This window comes from Pelodiscus sinensis, chromosome 20 (assembly GCF_052426305.1).
Source record: "Pelodiscus sinensis isolate ZL-2025 chromosome 20, ASM5242630v1, whole genome shotgun sequence".
NCBI lineage: Eukaryota > Metazoa > Chordata > Testudines > Trionychidae > Pelodiscus > Pelodiscus sinensis.
In genome coordinates this window covers 13,832,463-13,860,027 of record NC_143071.1, presented here as the reverse complement: position 1 = coordinate 13,860,027, position 27,565 = coordinate 13,832,463, and the positions used below count along the sequence as shown (strand labels likewise).

At 43.1% G+C, this 27,565-nt stretch overlaps 1 long non-coding RNA gene across 2 annotated transcripts; it reads right to left on the bottom strand.

Moving 5' to 3' along the window:
- Positions 1-807: 807 nt before the first annotated feature.
- LOC106732159 (uncharacterized) lies at positions 808-27,565 on the bottom strand. 2 transcript variants are annotated; one of them, XR_016347534.1, is made up of 5 exons: positions 23,425-27,565; positions 11,600-23,003; positions 3,339-10,963; positions 2,653-2,751; positions 808-2,578 (listed from the first exon to the last, which is right to left on the bottom strand). It is a non-coding gene; the product is annotated as an uncharacterized LOC106732159 (long non-coding RNA). The 2 variants fall into 2 exon arrangements; XR_016347533.1 differs by having other exon boundaries at positions 3,339-23,003.

Genomic DNA, 27,565 nt, shown 5'->3' with positions numbered 1-27,565 from the left:
CCTAATGTAGACATGCTATCTCTATTTAGAACCCCAGGAGGCACTGGTGAGGAATAACTTAAAATGACCCTGGTGAGGGGCTATTTCAAAATAGCACCAGTGGAAAGTCTACACATGGCGTATTTCGAAATAGCTATTTCAGAATAGGTGTTATTGCTCATAGAATGAGGTTTACAGAAGTCAGAATAAGCCATCCAATATTTCGAATTTATTTCGAAGTAACGGAATTTCTGTGTATTCACATTGTTATTTCGAAATAATGCTAGTTATCTCAAAATAATGGTGCAGTGTAGATGGAACCCTTAGTGAACGTAGGGGCCAAATTCACTGCTCAGAGGAATTCCACTAAAACCAATGTATCTGCACTTGTTTGCGCCAGCAGTAAGTTTGGCCCTAAATTTCTGTCACTTGAATATTCATGGAGCACAAACGCAAAGTAGGAGTGAACTCCGCCAAAATAAATTCTTTGTATAAAGTTAAGAAAATCTTTGAATGAAGTGAATGTTTCAAAGCAAGTTTCGGCATGTAAAAGTTCACAACAAAAGGCAAAGTGAATCTGGGCGTCAAGGATGGGTTAAGGGGAAGCAAGAAAGCATAACACGTTAAAAGCAATAAACATAACGACCTTGTCCTGGATGAAGGTGGTTGGGTTTTTAAAACTCAGTTTATAAATGTCCTTGGGGGCACCGCCTTGTCAGCCGACGGTCAGGGCAGTGTGTGTGTGTATGTTTCCGAGAAAAGGTTTAACGTCCGTGCCTTTACTGCTAGGACCGGGGTCCCATCGCAGAGGGTGGCCAGCAGGCCAACAGACGCCCCGTTATATAGGAAGAGCTTATTACATCTTAGATTTCAGCTGCTAGAATTTCATAATTCCTTCGCAGTGGGCAGCCTTGGAGAAAGACTGAAAGATGCCCCAGTGGATCCTGTCACCTGGGAGTGACACAGATCCAAACGCCCAAGCTCTCCCTATATCTGTCCCTTTATGACCGGCTGAAGTTCTTTTAAATTGTGCTTGGTTCTGTTACAGCAACTGAAGGAGTCAGGTTAAAGCTTAAACAGTTACAGGTTTATTGAGGAAGCTTATAAATCATATGGTTGCAATGGCTATTCTATTTCTTAACTATTAGCAAAATATAGGTCTTAAAAATGGTTACAAAGAAGATAAAGATAGAAAAATAGAAATAATAGTACCAAGTAACAGCTTACTCTTTCTATGTGTACACTTAAGACAGAGGACCACATCCAGGTACCATTTTTACCCCCTTCTGTGCCTCTCGACTCCAGCATGTCAGGCCAGGGCCGGTCCCTCAATTCCTAGGAAAGACGAAAATACGAGGTGGGCGTCCCCATAGAACCTCGGGAGGTCAAACACCTAACCCGACCAGCAGGTAGAGGGTAGAATGACACACAAAGTGAGTGTGTGCTGGGCCCATCTTTTATAATCATGGGATCACGTATTTCTCTTTCTTATCTGTAATGCCAATTGATGCTGGTCTGTCTGCTGTGAGACCAGTTCTTACAAGGGAGTTGTGAACTTAATTTACACTTGTAAGAGAGAATTGAGATGATTAAATTGGAAGTACAGGACATTGTTTTCTCAGTGGGAAATTCTCCTTCCAGGGACTGTGTGTGTTCGAATCAACATAGGTGCCAGCCGCAGCCTCGAGGCCAGCTTATTGACTTAACTGCTCTCTATCCACATATCTGTGTTTCAGCTTCTCAGGATCAGATGAGCCAGCATAGACTATGCTGATATTATTGCTCCTTCTCTGCCCTGTGCTTCAGAGAGGCAAATAAGATGGATGATATGGGGTTAGTCTGTCTGGCCACACGCCTATAAAGTGAAAAGAGTCTTAGTATTGGGCAAAGTTCATAGGCTCATGGTTGGAGCATACCCCATGATGTAATGTGTCCTATGCCTTCTTTGGTCTGGTGGTTTTCCTGCAACAAGAAACATAGTCCATCAGGGAAGGAAGCAGAAGCTTCCCCTGACCTCACTGGCCATCTCTGTCAGTTTCTGTTATCCCTCATTGTTGATCTTGCATTGCTTTGGTGAAAAATATGTAGTTCATCAGCGAGGCTGTGGGTGCTTCTCCTGTCCTTAATCCTCATCACTGGTCTCTGTTGTTCTCCGCCATCCCTCGTTGGTAGTCTTGTATGGAGCATTTGTGGCAAACACATAGTCTGCCAGGGGAGGCCGGGGGTGCCTTCCCTGATCTTGGTACTCAACAGAGGTCTCCGTCACTCTCCATTGTTCCATGTCGGTGATGTTGTATAGCATTTTAGTGGCAAATACGTAGTCCATCGGGGAGGCTATGGGTGCTTTCCCTGATCTTGTCCTTCATTGGTGGCCTCTTATTGATGGTCTCTTCTACCACCTGTAGAAAGATACAAAGCACGTCGGGGAAGGAAACGGGTGATGTCCCTGGCTGGGTCCCTCCTAAGTGGGCTATCTCATGTATCTCTTTGATAGATAAGTCCATAGTCCATTAGGAAAGGCAGTGGCAGTGGGCATTTTCCCTCCCTCATTGGTGGTCTTGAAAGATCGTCAGTGTCTCTTGTTGGGGGTCTTTGGCACCTGTAGGAAGAAACAAAGCCTGTTGAGGAAAGAAGAGGGTGATGCCCCTGTCTGCGTCCCTTTTGGTGGCTGACCTCATGTGTCTTTTTGATAGCAAAGTCCACAGTCTGTCAGGGAACGCATCAATGGTCTCGGTCGGGTCAACATCCCTCGTCATCAGTCTTGTCTGGCATCTGTAGGGAGACACATAGTCTGTATGGAAAGACTCTGTATGGAATGGCTAGGGACACCATTCCTACCTATCCTGGCTAATAGCCATTGATGGACCTAACCGCCATGAATCTATCTAGCTCTTTTTCGAACCCTTTTAAAATTCTAGCTTTCACCGCATCCTCTGGCAAGGAGTTCCACAGGTTGACTGTGTGCTGAGTGAAGAAAAACTTCCTTTTGTTTGTTTTAAACCTGCTGCCTCTGAGGACGAAGGAGATGCAACTTCATAAAAAGTAAATTAATTGTGTAAAGTCAAGTAAAATACTTGAGTGTTTTCTTGTCCAATATTCACCCTCTTTCTCCTCTTAATCCACCTTTCTAATTTCATTGCCTGAGACACACAGAGATAAGTAATCAGTTCCATCTCAGATTAAGTCAGTGGCTCATTATTGGAACTCAAGGGTCCTCCTGGTATCCTGTCCTTTGCTCAAACCTACCTAGTCCCTGCCGTTTATTGCTTGGGATAAAGGGACAGGCTTCCTGCTATTTCTATTCTACTAGCAGCGATGCTCAAATTTAGCAATAATGTGAAATTTAGGATGATGCTGACCTCCTTTTGACTCTCTCATCGTGCCTGCTGCTCCGCTGTGCTCTGCTCAGACAACAGGTTCATCACTGAACCTGCCCGCTGAAACTCTGAAAGGCAACAGAAGCAAGAAGAGGTTATTCTATTAGGCTCTAGCCTACATGAAGCTGAACTGCCCCTTTGAGATGCTCAGTTCCTTGCTCTGAGAAGACTCTGAGACAGCACCTCCGTGTGTTGTCAGAGTCAGGGCTCCTCTTGCTGGAAAATTTTTAGGATCAAATACATGTGGTGTGATGGAAGGATGAGTGGAATAGTCAGTGTTGTCCTCCACGAAACATGACACTTGCAGACCTGAATAATTGATCCCTTTGCGTTATCCGTGCATGACCCTTGTTGTGAAGGCCTGAACGTCAGGATTTCTGAGTGCTTTTCCCAGCTCTGCAACTGATGTCATTATATCCTTAATCAAGCCCCTTAACCTCTCTTATGTCCGTCTGTAAATTATGCTATATGGATGTTATAGGTAGGGCCCTACCAAACTGATGGCCATGAAAAATACGACATAGATCATGAAATCTGCTCTCCACCTATGAAATCTGGTCTTTTATGTGTCTTTACACTCTACAGATTTCAAGGGACGACACCAGCATTCCTCAAACTGGGGGGGGGGGGTTCTGACCCAAAAGGGAGTCAGAGGATTTTAGGGGGGTCACAGTATTGCCATCCTCACTTCTGTGCTGACTTCAGAGCTGGGCAGCGTACCATACCGTGCTATCCTTACTTTTGTACTGCTGCTGGCAGCAGCTCTGCCTTCAAAGCGAGGTCCCGACCAGCAATTGCCTCTCCCTAGCTGCCCAGCTCGGAAGGCAGCACTACCGCCAGCAGCAGTACAGACGTTAGAGTAGCAGTACTGCCACTCCACAATAACCTTGCTCCCCCAAACTCTCCAGAACCCCTACACTTACAACACTGTGAAATTTCAGATTTAAATAGTTGAAATCATTAATTGGCCATTTTTAAAATCCTCTCGCTGTGAAATTGTTTGTAAAGCTTATTTAGAAATTCAAACAAAAGGTATTAAAAGAAATAAAATTCTTACGTTTTGAAACTGAGCCTGAAGGGCGTCTGAATCTCCATGGGTTTTACTCCTCCTTACTTAGGATTGTGATTAACTTCACTGATTACCCAGCAAGGGAGAGAGTATACAGATGAGAAAGGGAATGAAGGAAAATATGGCTAAGACCCCACACTGTGAATGAATTGCGAAAAGCTCATTCCAGGCAACATGTTGGGCTCATAACATTTGATTGACAGATTTCACAGAATTTTTCCACTCAAGTGTAACTTACTCTTCTGAGCGCCTAAAGGGATGTGACCTGATGATGTTAATGTTCTGCTTCCAGATTAACACTCTTACATGCTTATCCTGTGCAATGACTATGTAAAAGGAGCAATCTGCCATGCATAACCTGGGAGGACACAGCAGAGATAAAAGTGGGCAGAGAGGAAGATTTATATTTAAGAAAGCAAGAAGGGGGAGGGATTGAAATGGGAATTGGACAGTCTTGGCCTACTCTATCCAAGATGCAGAATTCATGACAAAAAGAGTAGCAGGCTTACCAAGAGTCCTGACTAAAATTTGATATAGGTAGAGGGACTGACAGACTTGCCAGATGCCTGGGCAAGGTGGAGAGGGGCAGAGTCCTGAAAGGGGCGGGGCCTTGGGTGAAAGGGGCGGAGCCAGCCCTCAGTGCCACCGGGAGCATGTTACACTGGCTCCTCCAGCCTCAAGCAAGCCCTGAAAGCTATCCAGTGTGCCATACAATGCTCTGGCGGCCCAAGATGGTGGGTGAAAGCTGGTACCTGATATAAGTTGTTAAGCATTTGAAAGACAGCTATTCATAATCATTGAAGGGTCTGCGTAGTCTTAGTCAGGAGCAGCCCTAGACGAGCTGCCGGCAACTGGTGCCCTAGGCAAAACGCACGATCGGCGTGCGATTGGCACCCTCGCCTCCAAAGCCCTCAATGGCTGATTATCTTGGCACACTAGGCAACCGCCTAGTTTGCCTGTATTGACGGGCCCCCACTAGTCTCAGTGGTACATCTCCTACACAGAGTCCAAACCCTATCGTGCAAGCAGGGCTGTTTGGAATGCAGGAGTCGCTGCCCTGGATCAAGGGAGACTTCATAAGAGAGAGCAAGCTCTGAACAAAGCCAAGGGGCTATTGGTATCTACGCAGCACAATGACAGGCAGGCCAGAGCGATCAGAGAAAGAGATTTGCTTTCAAGGGATGTAAGACACTCGCTTTCTTCTTTTTTGCTCCATAAATGAGCTGAGGGAGACGTATCTGGCTTAGCTTCTGAGAAGAGTGAATCTAAATATGTTGAGCAACCCTTTCTGTTTGTTTTAAAAGCATTTCCTCTCTGTTTTCAATACAATTTGACTTTATGGTCACTGTGGTATGGGCAGTTTCACAGAGTGATCCCTAAAGACAGAGGCGTAGTGAAGGAGGTGTGGGGGGGGCCAATTGCCCCCAGGGACCACGCTAGGGGGGGCGCCGGGCCGGGGTGAGAGCGAGCACATGCTGCTGTGAGGGCAGGGGACTGGCCAGCCCTCCCCTGGCCCCGGGCCGGCCCTGCCGGGCGCAGAGTTCAATCAGCTCCCCCTTGCTCGCGCACGCTGTGCACGGCAGGGACGGGACGGGGCTGGAGGCAGCAATATAACTCGCCGACCATGCCAGCATTCAGTCGTCTCTCCCTTGCCTGCGCACGCTGTGCAGCGTTCCCAGGTGACCAGGGAGATGCCCGGGTGTGACGTGACATCATGGCCCAGGACTTTAAAAGTGTTTGGGGCCGCGTAGTGCTGGCCTAGCTTCCGGTTCAGAGTCTGGGGACTTTTGGGGCCCAAGCACTGACTCCGGCCCCGCAAGTGGAAGTCAGAAGGTATGGGAAGGGGAAAACTAGGGGGAAGGGATGAGAGAGGAAGGAGCTTGTGCAGAGGTGGAAGGGAGAGGGAAGGTACAAATGGCAGGGAGGCAAGTGCAGACAACGAGGAAAAGGGCAGGAGGGGAGGTGTCAGTGGGAGGGGGACAGGGTGATGCTGAGAGAGGAGAGGGTAAGGGCATTGGGGGCTAGAGGGGGAGGGGGAGGTGCTGGGAGAAGGCTTGAAAGAAGGGGTGGGCATGAGAAAAGCGGGGATGGAGCAAGTCATGTGAGAGGGCACAGGGGCATGAGAGGAATGGGGGCAGAAAGCGGTGGGGGGTGGGCACCAGGGAAAAAGAGGGCAAAGGGGGCAAGGGCAGTGAGGGAAGGGGGAGGCACAAGGAGGGGGCAGAGCTAAGGGAAGGTGCAGGTGCCAGGAGATTCTGGGGGTGAAGCAGAAGGGCAGACACCTGCAGGGGAGGGACCAGCACCAGAGGAGAGAGGCAGGGCAGGTGTGTAGAGGCAGGTGTTCGAAGAGGGGATGAGGAGGGGTAGCTCACCTGATCAGAGTGGGGCTACTGGAGGAGTGGGCACAGCAGTGAGAGAAGGGCTGGTAGAGGGGGTCAGGTCGCAGGAGAGCTGAGGGAGGGAGAAGGGAAGGAGTCAGGATAGCAGAAGAGAGTGAAGGGTTGGGGGGCAGCAGGCACCAGGGGAGCTGATGGAGCAAGGAGAGGAGACATGGCAGCAGAGAGAAAAGGTAAAGGTTTAAAAATATTTATTAATAACTTGGTATGCTGCCCACGGCCAGTTTGTTTGCGCCCCGCGGTGCAGTTTGGGTTTATATGCGGATTAACATGTGGCTGGCGAGTGGGAGCCAAAACAAAAAAGTAGTCAGTGTAATGAGCTTCTGTTGATATGCATTTTAGTAGTTAAATTCTTGGACTGTCATTGCTCATGAAAAGTGCTGTCACATGGGTAGAAATCGGGTAAATATTGCATTTTATTAATATCTGCAGAGCTGACTTAAATGGGATCTGTGTGTTGTGTAATCCTGCCTTAATCTTTGTATTCATGCCTGTCAGTGTGAGAGAAGCTATTTGTATATATTTGCTTGCATATGCAACCACACTAAAGTTGAGGCCCTCAGCATGTTCTGTAAGTATCAGTGTGGCCCCTGGGGCTTCCAAAGTTGAGTTGCCCTAGCTCATCTCTGACAGGTGTCTGTCTAACCTGGTCTTAAACATCTCCAGTGATGGAGATTCTGCAATCACCTAGGCAATTTATTCCAGTGTTTAACCACCCTGACAGGCAGGAAGTTTTTCCTAATGTCCAACCTAAACCTCCGTTGCTGCAATTTAAGCCCATTGCTTCTCATCCTAACGTCAGAGGCCAAGGAGAACAATTTTTCTTCCTCCTCCTTATGATACTCTTTTAGATACTTGAAAGCTGCTCTCATGTTCCTTTTCAGTCTTCTCTTTTCCAAGGTAAACAAGGCCAATTCCTTCAGCCTTGCCTCATATCTCATGTTCTCTAGAACGTTCATCATTTGTGTTGATCTTCTCTGGGCTTTCTCCAGTTTCTCCATGTTTTCTGAAATGTGGCGCCCAGAATTGAACATGATGCTCCAGCTGGGGCCTAATGTAGATGGCTCAGCCCCTGCCTAGGGGACATGAGACTGGGCGGGTTAATTTCCAATCCTCCTGTTTATTCTTTTCCTAATCCAGGAGGGCACGGTAGTTCTGATGGGGGCTCTGCAGGAAGGCAGCCCACACTGTTCCCTGCCTGAAACCTTGTGCAGGTATTACACAGCTGTCCAGCCCACCCTAGAGGTGACTGCATTTCAGCGTGCCTAAAGCAACACAGCACCAGCAATGGACAGGAGAATGGCTCCCGGGCATGGCTTACTCATGACTGCTTCAGTCCCATTGGATGGGCCTCAGCCTCTTTTCTTCCCCTCCCCCTCTTTGCAATGGGGCTGTAGACTCTGGGGGGAGAGAGGTGGAGGCAGGCAGAGGTGTCTCCCTGCAGCAGATGTAGACACGTCTCTGTATTAATCATTCTCTCACTGACGTTTTTAGCTTTGTAGTGAGTCCTTTTACATGGAACCTTTGTATTACGTCTTGGTAGAATAGTCCCTAGGACAAGTGAGGCAGAGACTGTCCCTGTGGGGTGAATGAGGTGGGAATGGAGAAGGCGGAAGGTGAGCACCTCTGGGCAGTTGCAAAGGTTGGAGAGGGGATGGAAGCCAGATCCGAGATCAATGAGCCCTGGGAAGTGGGCCCATTGAAAGGAGACTGGACCTGTGGATGCCCTGGGGGTCTGCAGTAAGGGCCTGCTTTGGGAAGCCCCCTCTTTGGAGGTGAATGTGGCAGCACTGAGACACCACCCAGAAGCCGGCACCACAGACACTAACTGCAGATTCATGGACCGGCTCTCTCAGATCTTGCACATGCATAAGATGATAGATCTGCAGGAGGGGGGGCAGTGGGGCGTAGCGAGGGGGCTGGAGGAGTCAATTGCCCCTGGGCACCATGCTAGGGAGGCTCCAATTTAATCCCATTCTGCTCCCCCCATTATCCCTTCCACTCACGTGCTCCTACTCCGCCTGCCACTGGCAGTTGGAGTCTCCTCCCTGCCTCTCTGCTCCGAGCCCGACCCTGCTCCAAGCTCGACCCTCCTCCATCTCCACTGGAGGGTTAGTGCATGCGAGAGCCCGGCCCTGAACTGTAGGGGGTGGGGGAAGATGCAGTACAAGTTCCCCTCAGCTGTGCACCAGGTTCGGGGCCGTGCCACATGGCGGCGGTGGGGGAGACGCAAATTTTTCCTTTGCCCCCGGGTGCATAACACCCTCGCTATGCCTCTGCCCAAAGAACTGGCAATCTTGCAACCTCTAATGGAAGTTGATGATGAGTAAAGAGTTTTGATGCCCCTTTCTGAGTCTCAGTCAAGGGGCCTTGACAGGGGAGCTGACAGGATTGTTGGGCCCCTGGGCAATATGAGGGGTGGACACTGCACTCCCAGAAAGGGCCAGACTGGAGCAGCCAGCCTTCAGCTCTGCCTGGATGGCCCAGTGCCCCCTTCCCCACCAGCTCTCAGAATCCGCTAGAGTATATGGTCTGGGCTCGGGAGCACACTGCCTGGCATTCCTGAGGTGATTCCAAAGGTCCTTGGGCTCCGGCCACTGCTACTGCAGCAGTCGGGAGCCCCACACCGCTTAGAGTCACCTTCCCCTGGAACAATTGACGCCTTGGCCCATCCCCATCAGCAGGCCTTGGCCTGGTCTAAAGTATCCTATCCCATGACACAAAAGGAGAGAAGCTCAAAGACCAACCAAGTGGCCAGGCCAGGGCTGGTTGGAGTGCCGGTCAAAGAAAAATAAAAGGAATGATTCAGTCTGTTTATCAGTGGTACTCTGGAGTGAGCAGCCAAACTGTGGAGTCGGAGGGGATGTTCTCTACAGGGAAGTGTGGCGGGATCCGGCTCAGTCCACCTGGCTGCACCCCCCCTACCTTCAGTCTCTTCCCCTCTTTAAATATCCTGGGCTTCATTTGCATCTTCCCGGGCGCCGCCATTTTTAAATGTCCCTTAGTCCGAACTCCGTGCCCGCGGCTACACGCTGCATGGAGTAGGTAGTTCGAATTAGGATCTCTAATTCGAACTACCGTTACTCCTCGTGGAAAGCCCTGCTGTTGAACTCAGTGGGCTCTGCATGAAGCCCTTAATGCAAAACCAGGCAGAAATGAGTCTATTAGGCATAAAAGGCGGGAAGTGAATATCTTGCCCCATTTCAGTTTGTCAAAGATGTACACAGCTAAAAAGAAAATATTTTGACACATATTTTTGAAGTCTAAATGCAGAAATATTAACTTTGGAACTATGTGAGATGTAAGGGTAACTAATCTGCTAGAAAGTGTATTGCTCTGATATGACAGGGCACAATTCTTATCTCATTAGTGACTGATATTGTGCATAGGAAATGTGCAAATGCAATATGTTTTTGTCATATAAAATACGGTTAATTTTGCTCCGGCCCACTAGGGAAATCTCAAGGTAATTTTGTCAACATGATCTGTAATGAAATGGATTTCAGGACACACAGGCTCAGAGCACTAGCTTTCTCAGAAGTAGAAATAGCAATTCTTAGTCCCTCTCTGGAGGCTGCAGAGAACTATAAAAACTATAAATATTTTAAACTTAACATTTAAAAGATTAGAAATCTGCTACAAAGAAATTGACTTCCTTTTTCATGGGAAAGGGAGGGAATAACAGCAAAGAAAATCAAAGCTGCAGAAAGTTGCCAGCTAAATCTAAGCACACTCTGAGGAGTGAGTGAGTTTGAATAGAATAAGAACTTACCTCCATGTCTGTGGCTCTGGCAAAGGTTGGCTGCGTAACAAACTGCCACGTTAGTAGCTGGTCCTTCTAAAGATAATAGACTACTACCGCATCCAGTTATTAGATTTACTTCTTTAATGCACAGAGAAGAGTCTCTGCCAAATATCCTGGGCTCAATGACTCAGGGACGTAGTTGTTACGAGAATGGAAATGTCACAACATAAGTGAGCTCTTTTCACAGGGTGTTCATTTGAAAAAAGAAGCCGGAAAACATTGTGGTTCTCATTAATGTCCATCTGTCCAATAACACATTGTCTGTCTGTTAAGCATTGATCAAAGGGCAAAGGTTACCTTCTTTCTTGTGGCCAGGAGCAGAGCTGGTGTAATTTTCCTGTGTTGGGAGGACAGAGGATGGCAAAGTGTGAACCCATTGTTCACTATAAAATCTAGCACAGAGGAAGCTCCCTGTACATATCTTCAGACAGTTTTTGGTATGAGCCTGGGAGGGAGTGTGGGAGAGGTAGTAGCGGCAGAGCTGAGGGACCGGATACTATGCTCATTAACAGCATAGCAGTGCCCGCAGGCATCCTCTTCAGTGTACACAGAACAGGGATGGGCTATAATTTTTAATGGGGGGGACGACTCCAAGATTTTGGCAAGTGGTCAAGGGCTGCACGTCTGTGGAGGGGGCGTGGAGTCTAGGATGGACGTCAGATGTAGAAGTGGGTTTGGGGTAGGCGTCTGGAGTACAGGAGGGGGCATGGGGTCTGAGAGGGAGTATGGGTGAAGGAGGGGGTTGCAATCTAGGGCAGGGGTTGGGATGCAAGGTACAGGAGGAGGTATGGGTGCAGGAGAGGATTCTGGTCTGGGGGAGGGCTATAGAAGGGGGCGCAGGATCTGGGAGGAAGTTTTGATCTGGGAGAAGCGGGGAAAGGGGTACAGAGAGTTTGGCTGGTGACCTGGGGCAGGTAGTTGGGAGGGAAAAGAGGGAGTGGGGTGCCAGAGGCAGGCTCTGGCAGACACTTACCTAGGCAGCTCCCAGCCAGCAGCCCTGCGGGAACACGAGGCAGGCTCTCTGCTGAAGTCTCAGACGGCTGGCTGCTCCACATGGTGTCTGCTCCAGGCATAAGATGGGAGAGGAGGGAGAAGGCTTCACATCCTGCTGGCCTCACCAAAGTTCTCACCTCCCATTGGCCAGAAATTGGCCAAGGAGAGCTGAGAGATTTTGCCTGGGACCGGAAGCAGTGTGCAAAGTCTCCCTCCTCCCTCCCTGGCAGTCCAGAGCAGAGAGGAGCCTGCTGTTTAATGAGTGAGTTGCTCTCTGCATAAGGGTTCCAGCGAAGTAGCCACAGCCTGGATCCAGTGGCCTGGTGAGTCGGATTTGACATGCTGGCAGCCTCTTGCATAGAAAGATACTGGCCCCTGATCAAAAAAGTTTTACACTGCAGCACTACCCCAGCAAAGAGGGGACAGGCCCAATGCAGCATTCTCTAGCATGAGGTGAATATTGAGCAGCCCTGATTGCAGTCTGTAACCAATGCAGGGCATAAACGGAGTAGCTCTAGCTCTAATCACCTTCTTTAGATAAGGGAATGGAGAGAGAGAACAATAATCACCTCCGTGTAACTTATAAATGTTTCTGAATGGCTCTGAAGAGCCTGTCTTGAATTACTATCGCTAATAACTGGCATAATTTCTAAAGCATAAATGTAAGGGCACTAAAGCTTCTGTGTTCACGTGATGTAGGGGAAATAATAATTTAAAAAGTGCAGTACATAAGCTAAGACACTTCAGGTACGCAGTCCCAGTTATAGAGCATCGTCTGCCTACCCATACCATGTCTGTGAAGATGAGTGCAAAGGAGAAGCCTATACATGGTTAAAAAATAATGCACAGTAATAAAGTCCTGTTACAAAATATCAGTTAACCATGGCTCCAGCCTTTTAAAGTTCTGTCTATCACTCTGCCCACCTGTCTGAAAAGCCTCACCTTGGAATTGCTATGCTTAGGTTATTTTATAAACTATATTTATATTAACTTTACAGAGTTCTATGGCTGAAGGCTTGGCTTTTTGTAAGAGTCAAAGGCAACTGGCACCCAAAACCCGTTGGACTTTTGGCTTTTAGAAAGAGATGAAAATATATTTCTTGGAAGGTGCTGCTGTGCTCTAGAAACTCATCCATAATTACAGGCCTTGAATCACATGCAGAATTCCACTGAAGGATTAGACCATGTTTTATGCAAGTCCTTGATGCCTTGGTGAGAGAGAAACTACAAAAAACCTAAAATAGAGGGATTAGGATAGGCCAAGTGTTTCCATAAAAAACGTTACACAATCCCAGACAAATTAATATGTCATGTTTTGATTGATACAGGGTTTGTAAAGCACAAAGATAACACAATAAAGTGCTGAATTTCTGTGCACCATTGACTTTAATTAAACTTGCCTCTGGCTTACAAGCTTTGATGAACTAGGCATAAACACAAAAGATTGCTCTGCTGGTTGGATTTTCCTCACTAGGCACCACTGTTTGGGGGGTGCCTCACATACATATGGTACTATGTATGATTTACCCGGCATTGCTCGGGTCCTTAGCTCAATTTTTTTATGCGGAAAATAAAAATAAAAATGTACATGCTGTATTGAAATAATTGCATTTTTCAAAAATATAGTGTTATTTTCATGAAGGTAATTTTAGTATTTTTTTTTTAATGGGAATTCCCTCAAGTGTATTTTTTTCTTCATCCCTGTAAAATCTTATCAGTCATTATATTTTAACAAAAAGGGGTATCGTCAATTTGGTTTCCAGTAACATTATCTTCTAGTTTTCAAACTTTAAGCATTGATTTAACTGCCAAAACGGAGCGCTAGTCCAAATTTCTCTGTTTTAGTTCTTTTATGTAAGATCTATTGAGAAGCAATCCTGTTCCAAGGTTCATTCTATTTTTCTGGCTCATCTTGTGTCAGTCTCTTTCAACATTTGTTTCAGTGATATCAATTTTGAGGACTGTATTTAATTTGGCGATTCTCTCTTTTCTGCTTGGTTTTACGAAAAGCAGTCCCATTCCAGGCACATCCCATTTTCCTGTCACAATCAAATCCTTACATTGCTTTAAGTTATGATAAAAAGAAGCTATATATTGATTGTGTGGTCCTAGATTGTACTGTTTAGGAGGAGATTTTTAGCAAACAGACAAACTCTCTAAAATATATAGTATATATGTCTAAACAGGTTAATAATATGTTAGACACATTATTGCTCTGGAGGTGTGACTCAACTGTGCTCTATATGATTGATGGCCAGAGACAGAAGAGGGTGTCTGCATTCCAACCTTTCTCAGAAATTTATTATTGTATGCAAACTGCAATATAGCAATGAAAATGAGGGCGTAACTAGTTAGATCATGAAACAGAGGCTGTTGGTTGTGCACTCTACCCAGAGAGTATGTCATGAATTACTAGAACTATCCTGGCATTTGAAGTAAATGCATAAAGAACCAACATAACCACATGGCATTTGTTTATGCAGAAAAAAAATCGTATTCCAAATGGTCAAGAATGAAAAATTGATGCCTCTGACTTCACAGATGTCCAGCAGACAAATGAAAATATCAGGAACTTTGTGCAGTTTTAAGAGGGAAAAGGAAAAACAAAACACTGTTTAGATGGTGAGACATCGTACCAGGAATGTGACAAAGTTGAGGAATAAGCCATGAAAAGGAATGAATGGGGATACTCTACTGCTACCCGTGACTGCCAATGTGCTTTGGGATGACAACATCAAAATATTTACTTTCATCAGCTTTGCATCTAACTCACTTAGGGCCTACTCTAGGCCTATTGATGTCCAGGGGAGTCTTTCCACTGAGTTAAATAGGCTTTGGATCATGCCCTTACATAAAGTCTGGGGTAGTTCTTTTGAAGTCAGTGGAGTTACATCCCTGCAAAGGTAGCATGAGTGTACGATCAGGTCCATTTTGTTCAAGGCAGAATGTATTTAAAAAAAAGTTTCAATTTGTGAGTGAGAGAAACTCTCCCTGAGTCCATTTCAAATTGTTCTATCTATCCTTCCTTGCACCAAAGCCCACCAAAGGGACCCTTGCTCTCCTCTGCACAAATCCAGCCACTCCACAGAACCTTTCTTAAATGTGTTTTTTGAGAAACTTCCTGAAAACAATAGGTACCATACAATATTTATTCTCAACTGCCTTGGAAGTAGGGTTGCCAGATGGTTTCAACAAAAATACCGGATACACTTGACATTACATCATAATCTACATTACATCTTATTTAGAAAATACCAGACATTTATATTTTCTCAATTTGTTTCCCAAACAGAAAGCTCAAATACTGGACTGTTCGGTTCAAAACCGGACACCTGGTAACCCTACTTGGAAGACCAATCTTGAGCAGAACATAGCTCTTCCCTTAGCAATACAAGATCTCTTTCTATTAAGCTTAGCCGGAGTCGCACATCCACTCACTATAGTTTCAAAGTTTGAGTCGGATCACTGCTAAAGTAATTCTGGCTGAGAATACAGTCTCAGCATGCAGCCCCAGGCGCAAGCTGGGGTGCCCCTCCCACGTGTAACCTCCCCTCCACCCAGAGTTGCCCCCCTCCCTCCCCGGGGATGACGTGGACCTATATTTTAATCCCTATAGAAATCAGTGCAACTTTTCTACCATTCAAAAAAAGATAATGGACTACTGTTTTTCTACATTTTGTTCCTCTGGTTTCCCGAGCAACGCTGGGGAACTCCAGCTAGTAATATAATATATGGAGATATACCATCTGATAGAACTGGAAGGGACCTTGAGAGGTCATCGAGTCCAGTCCCCTGCCCTCACAGCAGGACCAAGTACCATTCTTGTTTTTGGTTTGATGTCCTCAGAAGGTTCCAATTCAGACCAGCGCTTAATCCCTTACTTAAACCTATCCCTGTTCTGGCAAGAACTTAAGCATGTGCTTAAACCATATTGACATTAATGGGAGTTCATATATCCATAGGATCTATGGCCTAATTGACCATTGTGATAATTTAGCTCAACCACCTATACCTATATAATACAGACCATAAAACTTCCCCAAAGTTGCCAGAGTACAACTTTTAAGAAAATATCCCATCTTGATTTTAAAATTGTCATTGATGGAGAATCTGCCATGACCTTTGGGAAATGGTTCCAATGGTTAATTACCCTCACTGTTAAAAAAAATATAGGTGTTACTCTTCCAGGCTGAATTTGTCTAGCTTCAACTTCTAGCCACTGGATCATGTTATATCTTTCTCTAGGAGACTGAAGAGCTTATTATCAATATTTATTCCCCAAGTATGTACTTGCAGACTGTAGGTCACCTCTTAACCTTGTCCTTGTTAGACTCGAGCAGATCATTCCATTTAGTTTATCACTAAAAGGCATGGTTCCTAATCCTTTAATCATTCTCATGGCACTTTTCTAACCCCTTTCCAAATTATCAATATCCTTTTTGAATTGTGAGTACCAGACATGGCCATAGTATCCTAGCAATTGTCACTCCAGTGTCCAACACAGATTTAAAATAAACTCTCTACTTTTAATTGAGATGACTCTGTTTATGCGTCCCAGGATCACATTAGCCCCTTTAGCCAAAGCATCACCCTGGGATCTCATGTTCAGCTGATTATCCACCCTAACTCTTTTCGAAAGTCACTGCCTCCCAAAACAGAGTACCCCACCTGTAAGTATAGCCTACATCATTTGTTCCTAGATGCATAGTTTTATGTTTAGCCATGTTAAAAAAAACATTTTGTTTACGGAGCTCAGTCTACCAAGGGATCCAGATTATAGAATCATAGGATAATATAGGAGGTCAATCTAAATGAGCCAGTCTGGCCTTGGAACCTATGAAGCTATGAACTTTCATTAATGCCAATAAAAGGTTAGTTGGTCACCTAATCCAGTTCCCTGCATTCATGGCGGGACTAAGTATTATCTATACCATTCTCAACCTGGTGTTTCTCCCTTAAAAATCTCTAATGATGGTGTTTCTGCAACTTCCCTAGGCAATTACTCCAGGGCTTAAAACAGATTACTCTGAATCAGCCACTCCCCTTCATTATTTATCACTCGTCCAATTTTTGTGTAATCTGCAAACTTTATCATGATGATTTTGTTTTCTTCCAGGTCATTGATAAAAAATGCTGAATAGCACTGGGCCAAGAACCAATCCCTGAACCCACTACAAATAAACCCATTTGACAGTGATTGTCTATTTACATATAGATGGACATATGTACATAAACATATACATTTGTTAATCTATAACATGTTGTTTTTAAGTTTATCAGACCATTTGTTGTTTTTTAAGTTTATCCTGTACAGACTAACTCGGCTACCCCCTGAAGCTTCTCTCTATTTACAGTTAGAGTTTGAGACTTATCAATTAACTAGCATTTGATCCATTTATGGTATGCCATGTTAATTTTATGTTAATTAACTTTACATTTTGTTTTTAATCAAAATGTCATATGGTACCAAATCAAATGATTTGCAGAAATCTGTTACATTAACACTATTACTTTTAGCATTAACGGTATTACTTTTAGCAGTAAACTTGTAATCTCACCAAAAATGATAGCAGATTAGTGTGACAGGACCTAATTAAAACCCATGTATATTGAGATTAAGTATAGTACACTATTTTAATTCTTCATTAATCAAATCTCATAGCAGTTATGCCATTATCTTGCATTAACTGTTTAGTGGGTTCCTTAGCCATTTCTTTTAAAATCTTGGATGCAAGTTACCTGAACTTACTGATTTCAAAATATCTATATTTAATAGCTGCTAGGGGAATGGAAAAAGTACTACCATCCACATTATCTGATTTCCCACCAAAACAGAAGAGAAATATTTATTAAACACTTCTGCTTTTGTATTATTACTGATAATTCTATCATTTCCATCTAGCAATGGACCAATAACATTATTAGGATTATTTTTGTTCCTAACATGCATTTAAAAATCCTCCTTATTGTCCTAAACTGTGTGGGCTATAGGTTTATCCTTGTGTCCTTTTCTTCCCTTATCAGTTTTCTACGCTTCTTAGCTTTTGATTTATATTCATGACTGTCAACTTCCCCTTTCTTCCTTTTGTTATATATTATATTTAAACCTTTTTATAGCTGCATTCACTTCCCCCTTTAAACCAGGTAGATTTTTAACCAATACATCTTTCTTCCTTGCTTAGTAAAATGTTCTTAGCAATTCCCAGTTATGATTGACATTTTTCTTCTTCATAGCTCATATGGATCAGAACTGTTTTCAGCTTTTTGAAACTGGACTTTTTAAAGCACTCTTTACATATGTTACAGGTCTGGATTTTATTCTGTTTGCACAATAGAAATGTGATTAGTCATTACTTGTACCTAAACTACCATTAATTTTCAGTTCTGTGATTAGTCTGTAATCAGTTCTACTCATGTTGTACTGCTGTCAAAATGAAGATGGTTTTCTGCTGGGGCCTCAGTGACAGATGCTATTATGCCTATTATTGGAAGACAGAAGTAGTCTTGTATCAAAAGTGGATTACTATATTTATATTCTGGTAACCTGATAATTTATTATTTGCTCATGAAATATAATGTTGCAATTTTTAAATACCATAATACTAGTGTCATCTTTATGGATTAAGTCAAAGGAATATTACAGTTAGTTGAAAAAATATTTGCATAGTGCACAAATCAATATAGTGAAAGAATTTTTTAAAGTTGGTATTTAATTTCTGAGTTTGTCTAATGTTAAAAACAATTTTCCAATTTTTCTAAGAAAAAGTATTCTGTCACTGATTGGAATTTCTTATCTTCCTCATATCTAGCAATTTGAGAGTATAACAAGGCATTAAAGGGACCAAATTCTGCTCTCATTTCTGCCAGTATGAATCTGGAATAACACCGACTTTGACTTCAATGGAACTACTCTGGATTTAGACCAACTAGGGCATGAGCCAAATCCTTTGAAATCAATTATATTATCTCGTTTTACTTTGCTAGTTTCAGGTGTTATGTGAAAGCCAAGTTTAGGCTGTTCTGGGTTTAAAAGCGCAGAAAGAGTTTTCTGTTCTCCCAATCCTACTTCCTAGTCTCTGATTTAACCCAAGAATTGGTGCCAGTAAAGCAAGCCATCACAGCAACAGAAAGTGAAAGGAAAACTCATTGAATGAAAAATCACATTAATTTTGCGTATTTTGTATAATTGCTTTACTGGCTATTTTAGATCAAACTGTGCAAAGATATTGAATATGATGATGTAATACTTAACTTTTCTCCTGTTTTATCTGCATCTAATGCCACAGATTCCAGTAGAACTACTTCTGATTTGCACTGGTATGAATAAAACGAGAATTAGAACAAGTGATGTAAAGGAAGTTATTGGAGATAGAGCAAAAGACTGCATCTTTGAAGAGATAATGGGGCCCTTTTCAGATAATGCTGCTCTGTGTCAGGTATGTCAGACCATGGTCTCTTCCTATTTACATCAGCGTAAACCCAGCCAGCCATCACTGAAGTTTGATTCATTTTGCTGTCAAACTACAGTAATGCTGTAAAATAACTGATTGGATGATTTCTGCCTTGGAGGTTGAATTTTTAAATTGCAGCCTCGCTAGAAATGTCATTTGGAATTCCCTGCTTCAAGGACTGATGGCTGACTGAGAGACTGGGAAAGTACCTGTGAATAATAAATGTCTTCAAACGTTTTTGGAAGCTGGATATTTGTGTTGGACAGTCTGTAGGGGTACCCCTAAATTCTATTCAAGTTCAGCAGAGTAGGATCCTTAAAATATTATATTTATTATTGTGTAAAAGTATAGGCTCAGCTGAGACTGGGATGGAATGGACTTTGGAATGACTGAAAGGAAGAACAATAGAAAAGCTAATTGAAGTATTTCCTATTGAACCTTTGGAAAACTCCATGGAAGGGGTATTACTGAGAAAACAGCAGGGGCACAGAGGATAAATAAATCATCAGCAAAATTGCCTGCAACTGTCAGATCACGAGAAGCAATAAAACAGAAATGGACAGTATCTGTCTGAAAAAGATTTATAAAATCCACCAAAACAAAGAGAGAGAGACAGAGATGCAAAATTATAAAAGCAATGGTGTTTTCAAAAAATGTGTATTCAATTTACTTTCATAGAATTGGAAGGAACCTCACGAGGTCATCAAATTCACTCTCCTATACTCATAGCAGGACCATGGACCAGCTAGACCATCCCTGACAGGTGTGTGTCTGACCTCCACTTATCAATCTCTAGCGATGAAGATTCCACAACCTAGGCAATGTATTCCAGTGTTTAACTACCCTGACAGGGAGTTTTTCCTAATGTCCAATCTAAACCTCCCGTACTGCAATTTAACCCCACTGTGTCTTAGAATAATAGAAAACTAGAACTGAAAGGTCCTTGAGAGGTCATCGAGTCCAGTCCCCTGCCCTCATGGCAGGACCAACCACCTCCTAGACCATCCTTGACAGATGTCTGTCTAACCTGCTCTTAAATATCTCCAATGATGGAGATTCTACAACCTCCCTAGGCAATTTATTCCAGTGTTCCATCACCCTGATGGCTAGAAACTTTTTCCTAATGTCCAACCTAAACCTCCCTTGCTGCAGTTTAAGCCCATTGCTTTTTATCCTATCCACAGAGGCCAACGAGATAAATTTTTCTCTCTCCTCCTTATAATACTCTTTTAGATACCTGAAAACCATTATCGTGTCCCCTCTGTTTTCTCTTTTCCAAACTAAAGCCCAGTTCTTTCAGTCTTCCTTTATAGGCCATGTTTTCTAGACCTTTAATCATTTTTGTTGCTCTTCTCTGGACCATCTCCAATTTCTCCACATCTTTCCCAAAATGTGGCGCCCAGAATTGGACATAATACACCAAGTGAGGCCTAATCAGTGCAGAGTAGAGCGAAAGAATGACTTCTCATGTCTTGCTCACAACACCCTGTTAATGCATCTCACGATCATGTTTGCTTTTTTTGCAACAATGTCACTCTGTTGACTCATGTTTCACTTGTCATCCTCTATGACCTCTAAATCCCTTTCTGCAGTACTCCTTCCTAGACAGTCACTTCCTATTCTGTATGTGCGAAACTGAAACTGAGTCTTGTCCTATCATTAGAGGACAAGGCAAATCATTTTTCTCTCTCCTCCTTGTAAAGCTGTTTTTATGTCCTTGAAAGCTGTTGTTATGCTCTGTGACAGAGCTCTTCCTCAGCCTTAGTGAGTCCTGCACTTTCAGGCAGATTGCATGCCTCAGAGGCTCACAGTAGCCCTCAGTTTAGGCACTTTCTCTAGGACACCAGCTTGCTCTTTGTTGAGCTACTTTCATCACTGGCCAGCATGGGGAAAAGAGGGGAAACCAAATTCTATCATCTCTGTGGCCCTTCCAGGGATGGATAAACCCCCTTCCCAAAGGCAGTTCCTTTTCGGTGAGGGGAAACCAGGCCCAGCCTCTATTCCAGGTTCCAGTCCAGGGACCCTGTGAAAACAGCTAATTTCATCCCTACATACTTTAATTGTTTATATTAATACTTTGTAATTTAACCTTATTTCCCTTCATATTCTGGGGCATCTAACTATTTCAACCACAAGAAACAGCAGGAGGATTGGCTCTCTCTGTGTGTGTGTGTGTGTGTGTGTGTGTGCGCGCACGCACACGTTATATTGTTAAATGTAACATATTAGTGTTAGTCCTTCAACCCGCACGCCCAATGGGAATTTGGGAATAACCCTGACAATAAAGAAGAGTTTATAAAAATTGACAAGACAGCCTTGGATCTATGTGGACCAAACCAGGAGCTGTGCACTCATCAAAAGTTTACGAATATTTGTGAACATTTCAGTTTCCACAAGAAATATTTTCCCCCCAAAGCTAATTCTCATGGATTCTCACAACTCAGACCATACTGCATTTGATCAGATATGAAGTATTGCTCCCAAAGGTGCTTTCTGCCAAGAACATTGTGACTTTGGAAGATTCTAATTACCTGACCCTGAAGTACTAAATCAACATCAATCAACAGCGTGATCACTGACTGGCTATCACTGAAATTAATTTGATAGGATATTTAGAGGTCTCATGTGTGGTCAGGTAACGTCTGTTCAGTAACCGTTTGTGTCCTTTCCTGAAGTCTTTATTTCTGAGAAAACTGCTGCTGACATTTAAGAGGAGCACATGTGTTTGTATTACAATAATAGTCAAGGCTAAGGAAACAAAATGTTCTAATTTATGAAAAATAGAAGCTAATAGCAAAATTAATGGTATTGTATCTATTTAACTTTCTCCTATCATGGCTACCACCGTACTGTTTAGATGTCTCAGAGGGATAGCCATGTTAATGGGTAACTTCAAGATCATTTCATGTGAAGAAGTGGCTTTTGCCCACGAAAGCTCATGATACTATATATATAGTAGCAGGAGCTGACAGTGCAAACATAGGTGGAGCAAAGGATGGATAGGATTATAGTCCTTTCCTGGTGCACTAGTTGCTAACACAGATTGCTGGAAAACAGAAAAGGACAGTTAAAGGTGCCTATCTAAATAACTGATGTCACCAGAAGGACCCAGTACCTTTGTTTTCTCCCTTCCAAACATGTTCTGCTTGTGGAAAGTGATATGCTGAAGCAGACAGGATATTTTATTCTATTTTTGCTGGGTGGTCCAACTTGTTTGTTAGTTTCTAAGGGTATGTCTTCACTTCGGGACAAGGTCGAATTCAGATATGCAACTTCAGCAACATTAACTGTGTAGCTGAAGTCGAAGTAGCTTAGCTCAACTGCAGGAAGTCGAAGGGAGAATACTCTTTCTTCGACTTTGCTTACTCCTGGTGGAAGCAGGACTACCAGCATTGACCGGAGTGCCCTTCTCAGTTCGAATTAGCTGTCTTAACTAGACCTACTAAATCCAACCCTGGGAGATCGATAGCAGCAGCTTCGATCTTCTCTGTAGTGTAGACATACCCTAAAGTGCCACAGGACTACTTGGTTTTTTAGAAGGTATCTCTTGATAGATGCAGTATGATTTTTGCAATTTTCCTAACTTTTCATGAGCAGGCCACCTTAAAAACATGTAGAATAATCAGCATCATTCCCAAAATAGGTGGCTTTGATAAACACATTGATGATGCCTTTTTTGAAACAGCCATTGCTTGTATGCTGCTGGTGCATTGGTGTTGTTGGTGAATAGTTGAGATTATTTTTTACAGTTTATTTCTTTGTTTTACCAACTGAGATTGTTGCAATGAGACACGACGCAGATGTGAGCTTTTCTGTATGAAGAAATTTCTCTGAGCGATGGCCAGCTTCTAAAGTCAGGCAAAGTAATGCGAGGCTGAGGTAACAAACGTGAAGCATCAAAGTTTGTAGCTTTCTTTTCTGCTCTCTCATCATCTAAGATAGTAAAACAGCACGCATCAAGGGATTGACGAGAAAGGCCCATATATTCCTTTTTATGGAACTGTTTCTGCTTGATGTTTGTGAACACTGCTCATGCTAAAAGCTCGTTAAAAAGCTCTTGTAAAAAAGACAGAGAATAAAATAAACCTTAATTAAGCAACTGCTTAACTGATTACCTGTACCAGCTTTCTTGAGAGTCTTTTAATTCTAATTGCTTAACTAAAGAAAAGAACTTCAGAGTTGAATTTAGTTTTACACAGTTGTGTTAAATATCTTAACAGCAATGAATAGTATAGAACAGAAGGCAGCAAAAATGGTATTGGACTATGTTTTGGCTAACAAACTGGAAAACTGATCAGTATAAAATTGAGATTTTCAAAGTCAATTGTACAACTACAATAGAAACAACACTTACACTTAATCCTTGCGTTGAGAGGATGACTTCATTTGGAGTTTTGACTGGGTCCCTCAGAATGGCACTTTGCTTATATCAACTGGTTATCGGCTGTAGTGTTGCTAATACAACAGAGGAAAAACAATCCAAAACAATTTGGTCAATTACTTACATTCCAATTTGCTAAGATCTTCTTTCCGATGGATCAATAGTACCTATTTAGCAGGATCTCACTAACACTCCTCAACTGTGTGATTGTCAGAAAGCTTGCATACTTGGTGCCATTTGAGGTTTATAGAAACCCAGAACTTGAAAGGCAGCATGAATCCAATTAACTATGATAAACACATATCCAATGTTCTATAATCTTAGTTAACAGCAGCAACTTGAAAGGTAGCTGTAAGAGTGAACAGCAATCTTAATTTAAATCTGTTACAAAACTAAGGCAAACTGTAACTTTGTGACAATCTGTAAACACACACATGCCTGTCAATTACCTTACAAATTAGATATTCTATTTGGGACATGGTCAACTGATTGATTTTGAAGAGTCTGCATGGATACAAACTTCTGTAGCTGCATCCACATCTGTATCTGCAAAAATGAGCCATTGATATCCACATCCACATCTGTGGAAGCAGAGCCCCGTGGATATAATGTGGATAGCCCTGAACCTGCAGGGCTCTACTGATTTCAGTCATCATGTGAGAAAATGTGGTACTTTCACCAGGTCTTTGCTTAGCCATCTGCTTTCAGCTCAGTTATTGTTCACAGCAGGAGTTGACAGTGCAAATATAGGTGAAGTAAAGGATGGACAGGACTACAGTCCTTTCTTAGTGGCTTGCTGGCAACACAAATTGCTGGAAAATAGAAAAGGACTAAGGGTGTGTCTATACAGTACAGTTATCTCAAAATAACTGATGTTATTTTGAAATAACAATGTGCGCATCTACACAGCAATTCTTTTATTATGAAATAAGTTTGAAATAATGGATGGCTTATTCTGACTTCTGTAAACCTCATTCCCCGAGGAATAATGCCTATTTCAAAATAGCTGTTTTGACATAGCTCCTTCCCAGGGCCATTCAAATTACTCCCCAGTGCCTCCAGGGGCTCTAAATCAAGGTAGCACATCCACATTAGTGAAGTCTGCCTCAGATGAATTTTGAGGCTTCCCTGTAGTGTAGACGTGCTATTTCAAAATAAGGTATTTTGGAGCATTTCTTCCAGAAGAGCTTATTTTGAAATCAGAGTGCAGTGTAGACGTACCTGAAAGTGATATGCTGAAGCAGACAGAACATTTTGTTCTATTTCTGCTAGGTGGTGCAACTTGTTTCCTTTTCTTGGATCTTGGAGATGTTAGCATGGAGTAATCAGACAGAGAACTATACTTCTTCAGAAGATTCAAAATATTACCTTCTCCAACCATTCAGTCAGGGAACAACACATCATCTTTCAGATCTTGCAAATGGAACTGGAATTTTCCAGTCTCTTCGCACAGCTCAACTTGTCACACCATCTTATGTTAAACAAATTAGATTATAACTATTGGTACAACAATCTTGGGACATTTCTTGAATATCGTGATTTGCTTCAGTTAGCAACTTTACTTTCACAAGTCACGTTTTCTGGGCCTTTTTCATCCTTTGGCCATCTTTGCAATTATACTTATTCAGCTTGAAGTTTTTTCCACCAACATTTTGCTAGTGGCTTAAATGTCCAGTTTAAAGTTTGTGTAATTCATACAACATCCCCCCATATTTTAGGCACTTTTTAAATACTGTATGTATTAATAGCCCGTTAGACAATGCAGTCACTTCAAGAACTGTAGTTTCAGTAGGCTGAAACAACTATATAAACCTTCCATTTCTGTTCTCTTTGTTTTAACAATAGTGGGTGTGTATAGCTGAGATTGTGAATGATTAATCTGCTCCATTTCTGATTATTCTACTGTGGTCAAATGTCCTGATAAACGTATTGTTTGGTTTCTATTCCTTTTATTTGCAGCTTTTCTTAGCACACGCATATTTCGCTAATGTGCTAGCATAAGAACTGTCATACTGGGTCAGACCAAAGGTGAATCTAGCCAAATGGCCAATACCAGATGCCAGAGGGAGGGAACACAACAGGTAATCCTCACATGATTTCTCTCTTGTCACCCATTTACTGACAAACAGAGGCTAGGGACACCATTCCTACCCATCCTGGCTAATAGCCATTGATGGACCTAACCTCCACAAATCTATCTACCTCTTTTTTGAACCATGTTAAAAGTCCTAGCCTTCACCACATCATCTGGCAAGGAGTTCCACAGGTTGACTCTCCTTCGCGGGGTGCGGTTGCAAGGGCATTGTTCTCACACACAGGCAGAGGTTCTCAAGGATGAACTTGGAGTTGAGAGCATGCAGAGCTATGAAGGCAGCCTACAGAAACTGCAGCATGGCAGTGTGGGGCCATCGCATGCCCAGAGTCAGCTCCGGCACCATGGCATGGAGTGCTGTGGTGTCCAAATACAGGGCAATGAAAGCATGCAGTGCAAATACTTTGCTGTCCCTCGGAGAGGTAGGCAAGCAAGCAAAAGAACCTGAGAAATGGCTGTCCAAAGGGGTCCCTTTAAGCATGTGTCTCAGCTAGCCTTAGGCAGCAGCACCCAGAAGCAATTGCTGGCCTAATGCCCTGCCTGAACTGCTTCTGGGTGGCCTTAAATGTGAGATAGCGTCCAATCAGTGTGGACACTATCTTTTTAAATAGCAAATCGCTATTTCGCTGCACTTTTTGAGTGTGGATGCTCTTGAAATAAGCTTTCCTGGAAACTCTCTTCCAGAAAAGTTTATTCTGAAAGAAGCTTGCAGTGTAGACGTAGCCTTTATCTCTAGAGCAAAAAGAAATCAATATGTATGCAACTGCTTTCTTTTCTAACGGGATTGCCCAGAAATAAACGCTTTATCATTAACGTTTACAAAATGTTGCCCAAAGCTGTATCATTTACTGCTGGCTTCCCTTTTACACACATTTTAGATTTCCTTGTGTTCCCCATTTTACTGCCATATCTGCCGTATCATATATTATCAACATTTGATATTAATTTAGTATGATCTTTAATTCATTTATTTATTCACAGACATGGAAAATTGGAGACATTTTTTGCACTTCCCCAGTAGTACACTTTTTGCAAAAGACAGCAGAAAATCTCAGTTTCTTTTAATCCGGCTGTTAAACCTTGGGTTTTTATTCTTTTTTTAATCTCTCTGTTCTGTCTTTCTACCCTATGGTTTTATAGCCCTGCAACCCGAACCTTGTGAGCCTGAGTCAGCTTACCTGGAGTCTGATACTCGGTCCTGGGAATTTTTTATTGCAGTGTACACATATACTTACAGTGCAAACAATTACTGAATTACTTGGTATGCAATGCTGCCATCTTGCTGTTGTTGAATGTTTCTCCATTACCTCAGTCAGTTGGAAGTGCTTGCCTTTTCCTCAACGGTATAGAACAGAATCATCTTCAGAATTCACATTAGGTCTTACATGAGAACTTAACATTTGCTTAGGATAGCCTGCTGTACAATGTTAAGGATGTATAAGAATCCAGATTTTTCATTAAAGCCCATCCCTTCTTTTGGAATCTCTTCTAAGCTGGTATTTCTGTGTCCTCATAAGATACTGTTTTCCATAGGGTTCCATTTTTTCTGGCAATTCTTGGAAGTGGTTGGGAAAAAGTGTTATGTTCATGTATATTGCTATAGCACCTAAGAGTCCCAGTTATGGACCAGGAACCCATAGTGATAAGTGCTGTACAGACACAGAAAAAAAAGAAAAAATGGCTCCTGCCCCAAAGGGTGAAATATGAGGCAAGGCAAGAGGCAAATGGAAACAGACAGATGCGGGAACACAAGGAAACAAAGGGTATGTCTACACTACAAAGTTAATTAGAACTAATGGACGTTAGTTCGAATTAACTTTGATAGGCGCTACACTAGCGCTCCACTAGTTTGAACTTAATTCGAACTAGCGGAGCGCTTAGTTCGAACTAGGTAAACCTCATTCTACGAGGACTAAGCCTAGTTCGAACTTACTAGTTCGAATTAAGGGCTGTGTAGCCCCTTAATTCGAACTAGTGGGAGGCTAGCCCTCCCCAGCTTTCCCTGGTGGCCACTCTGGCCAA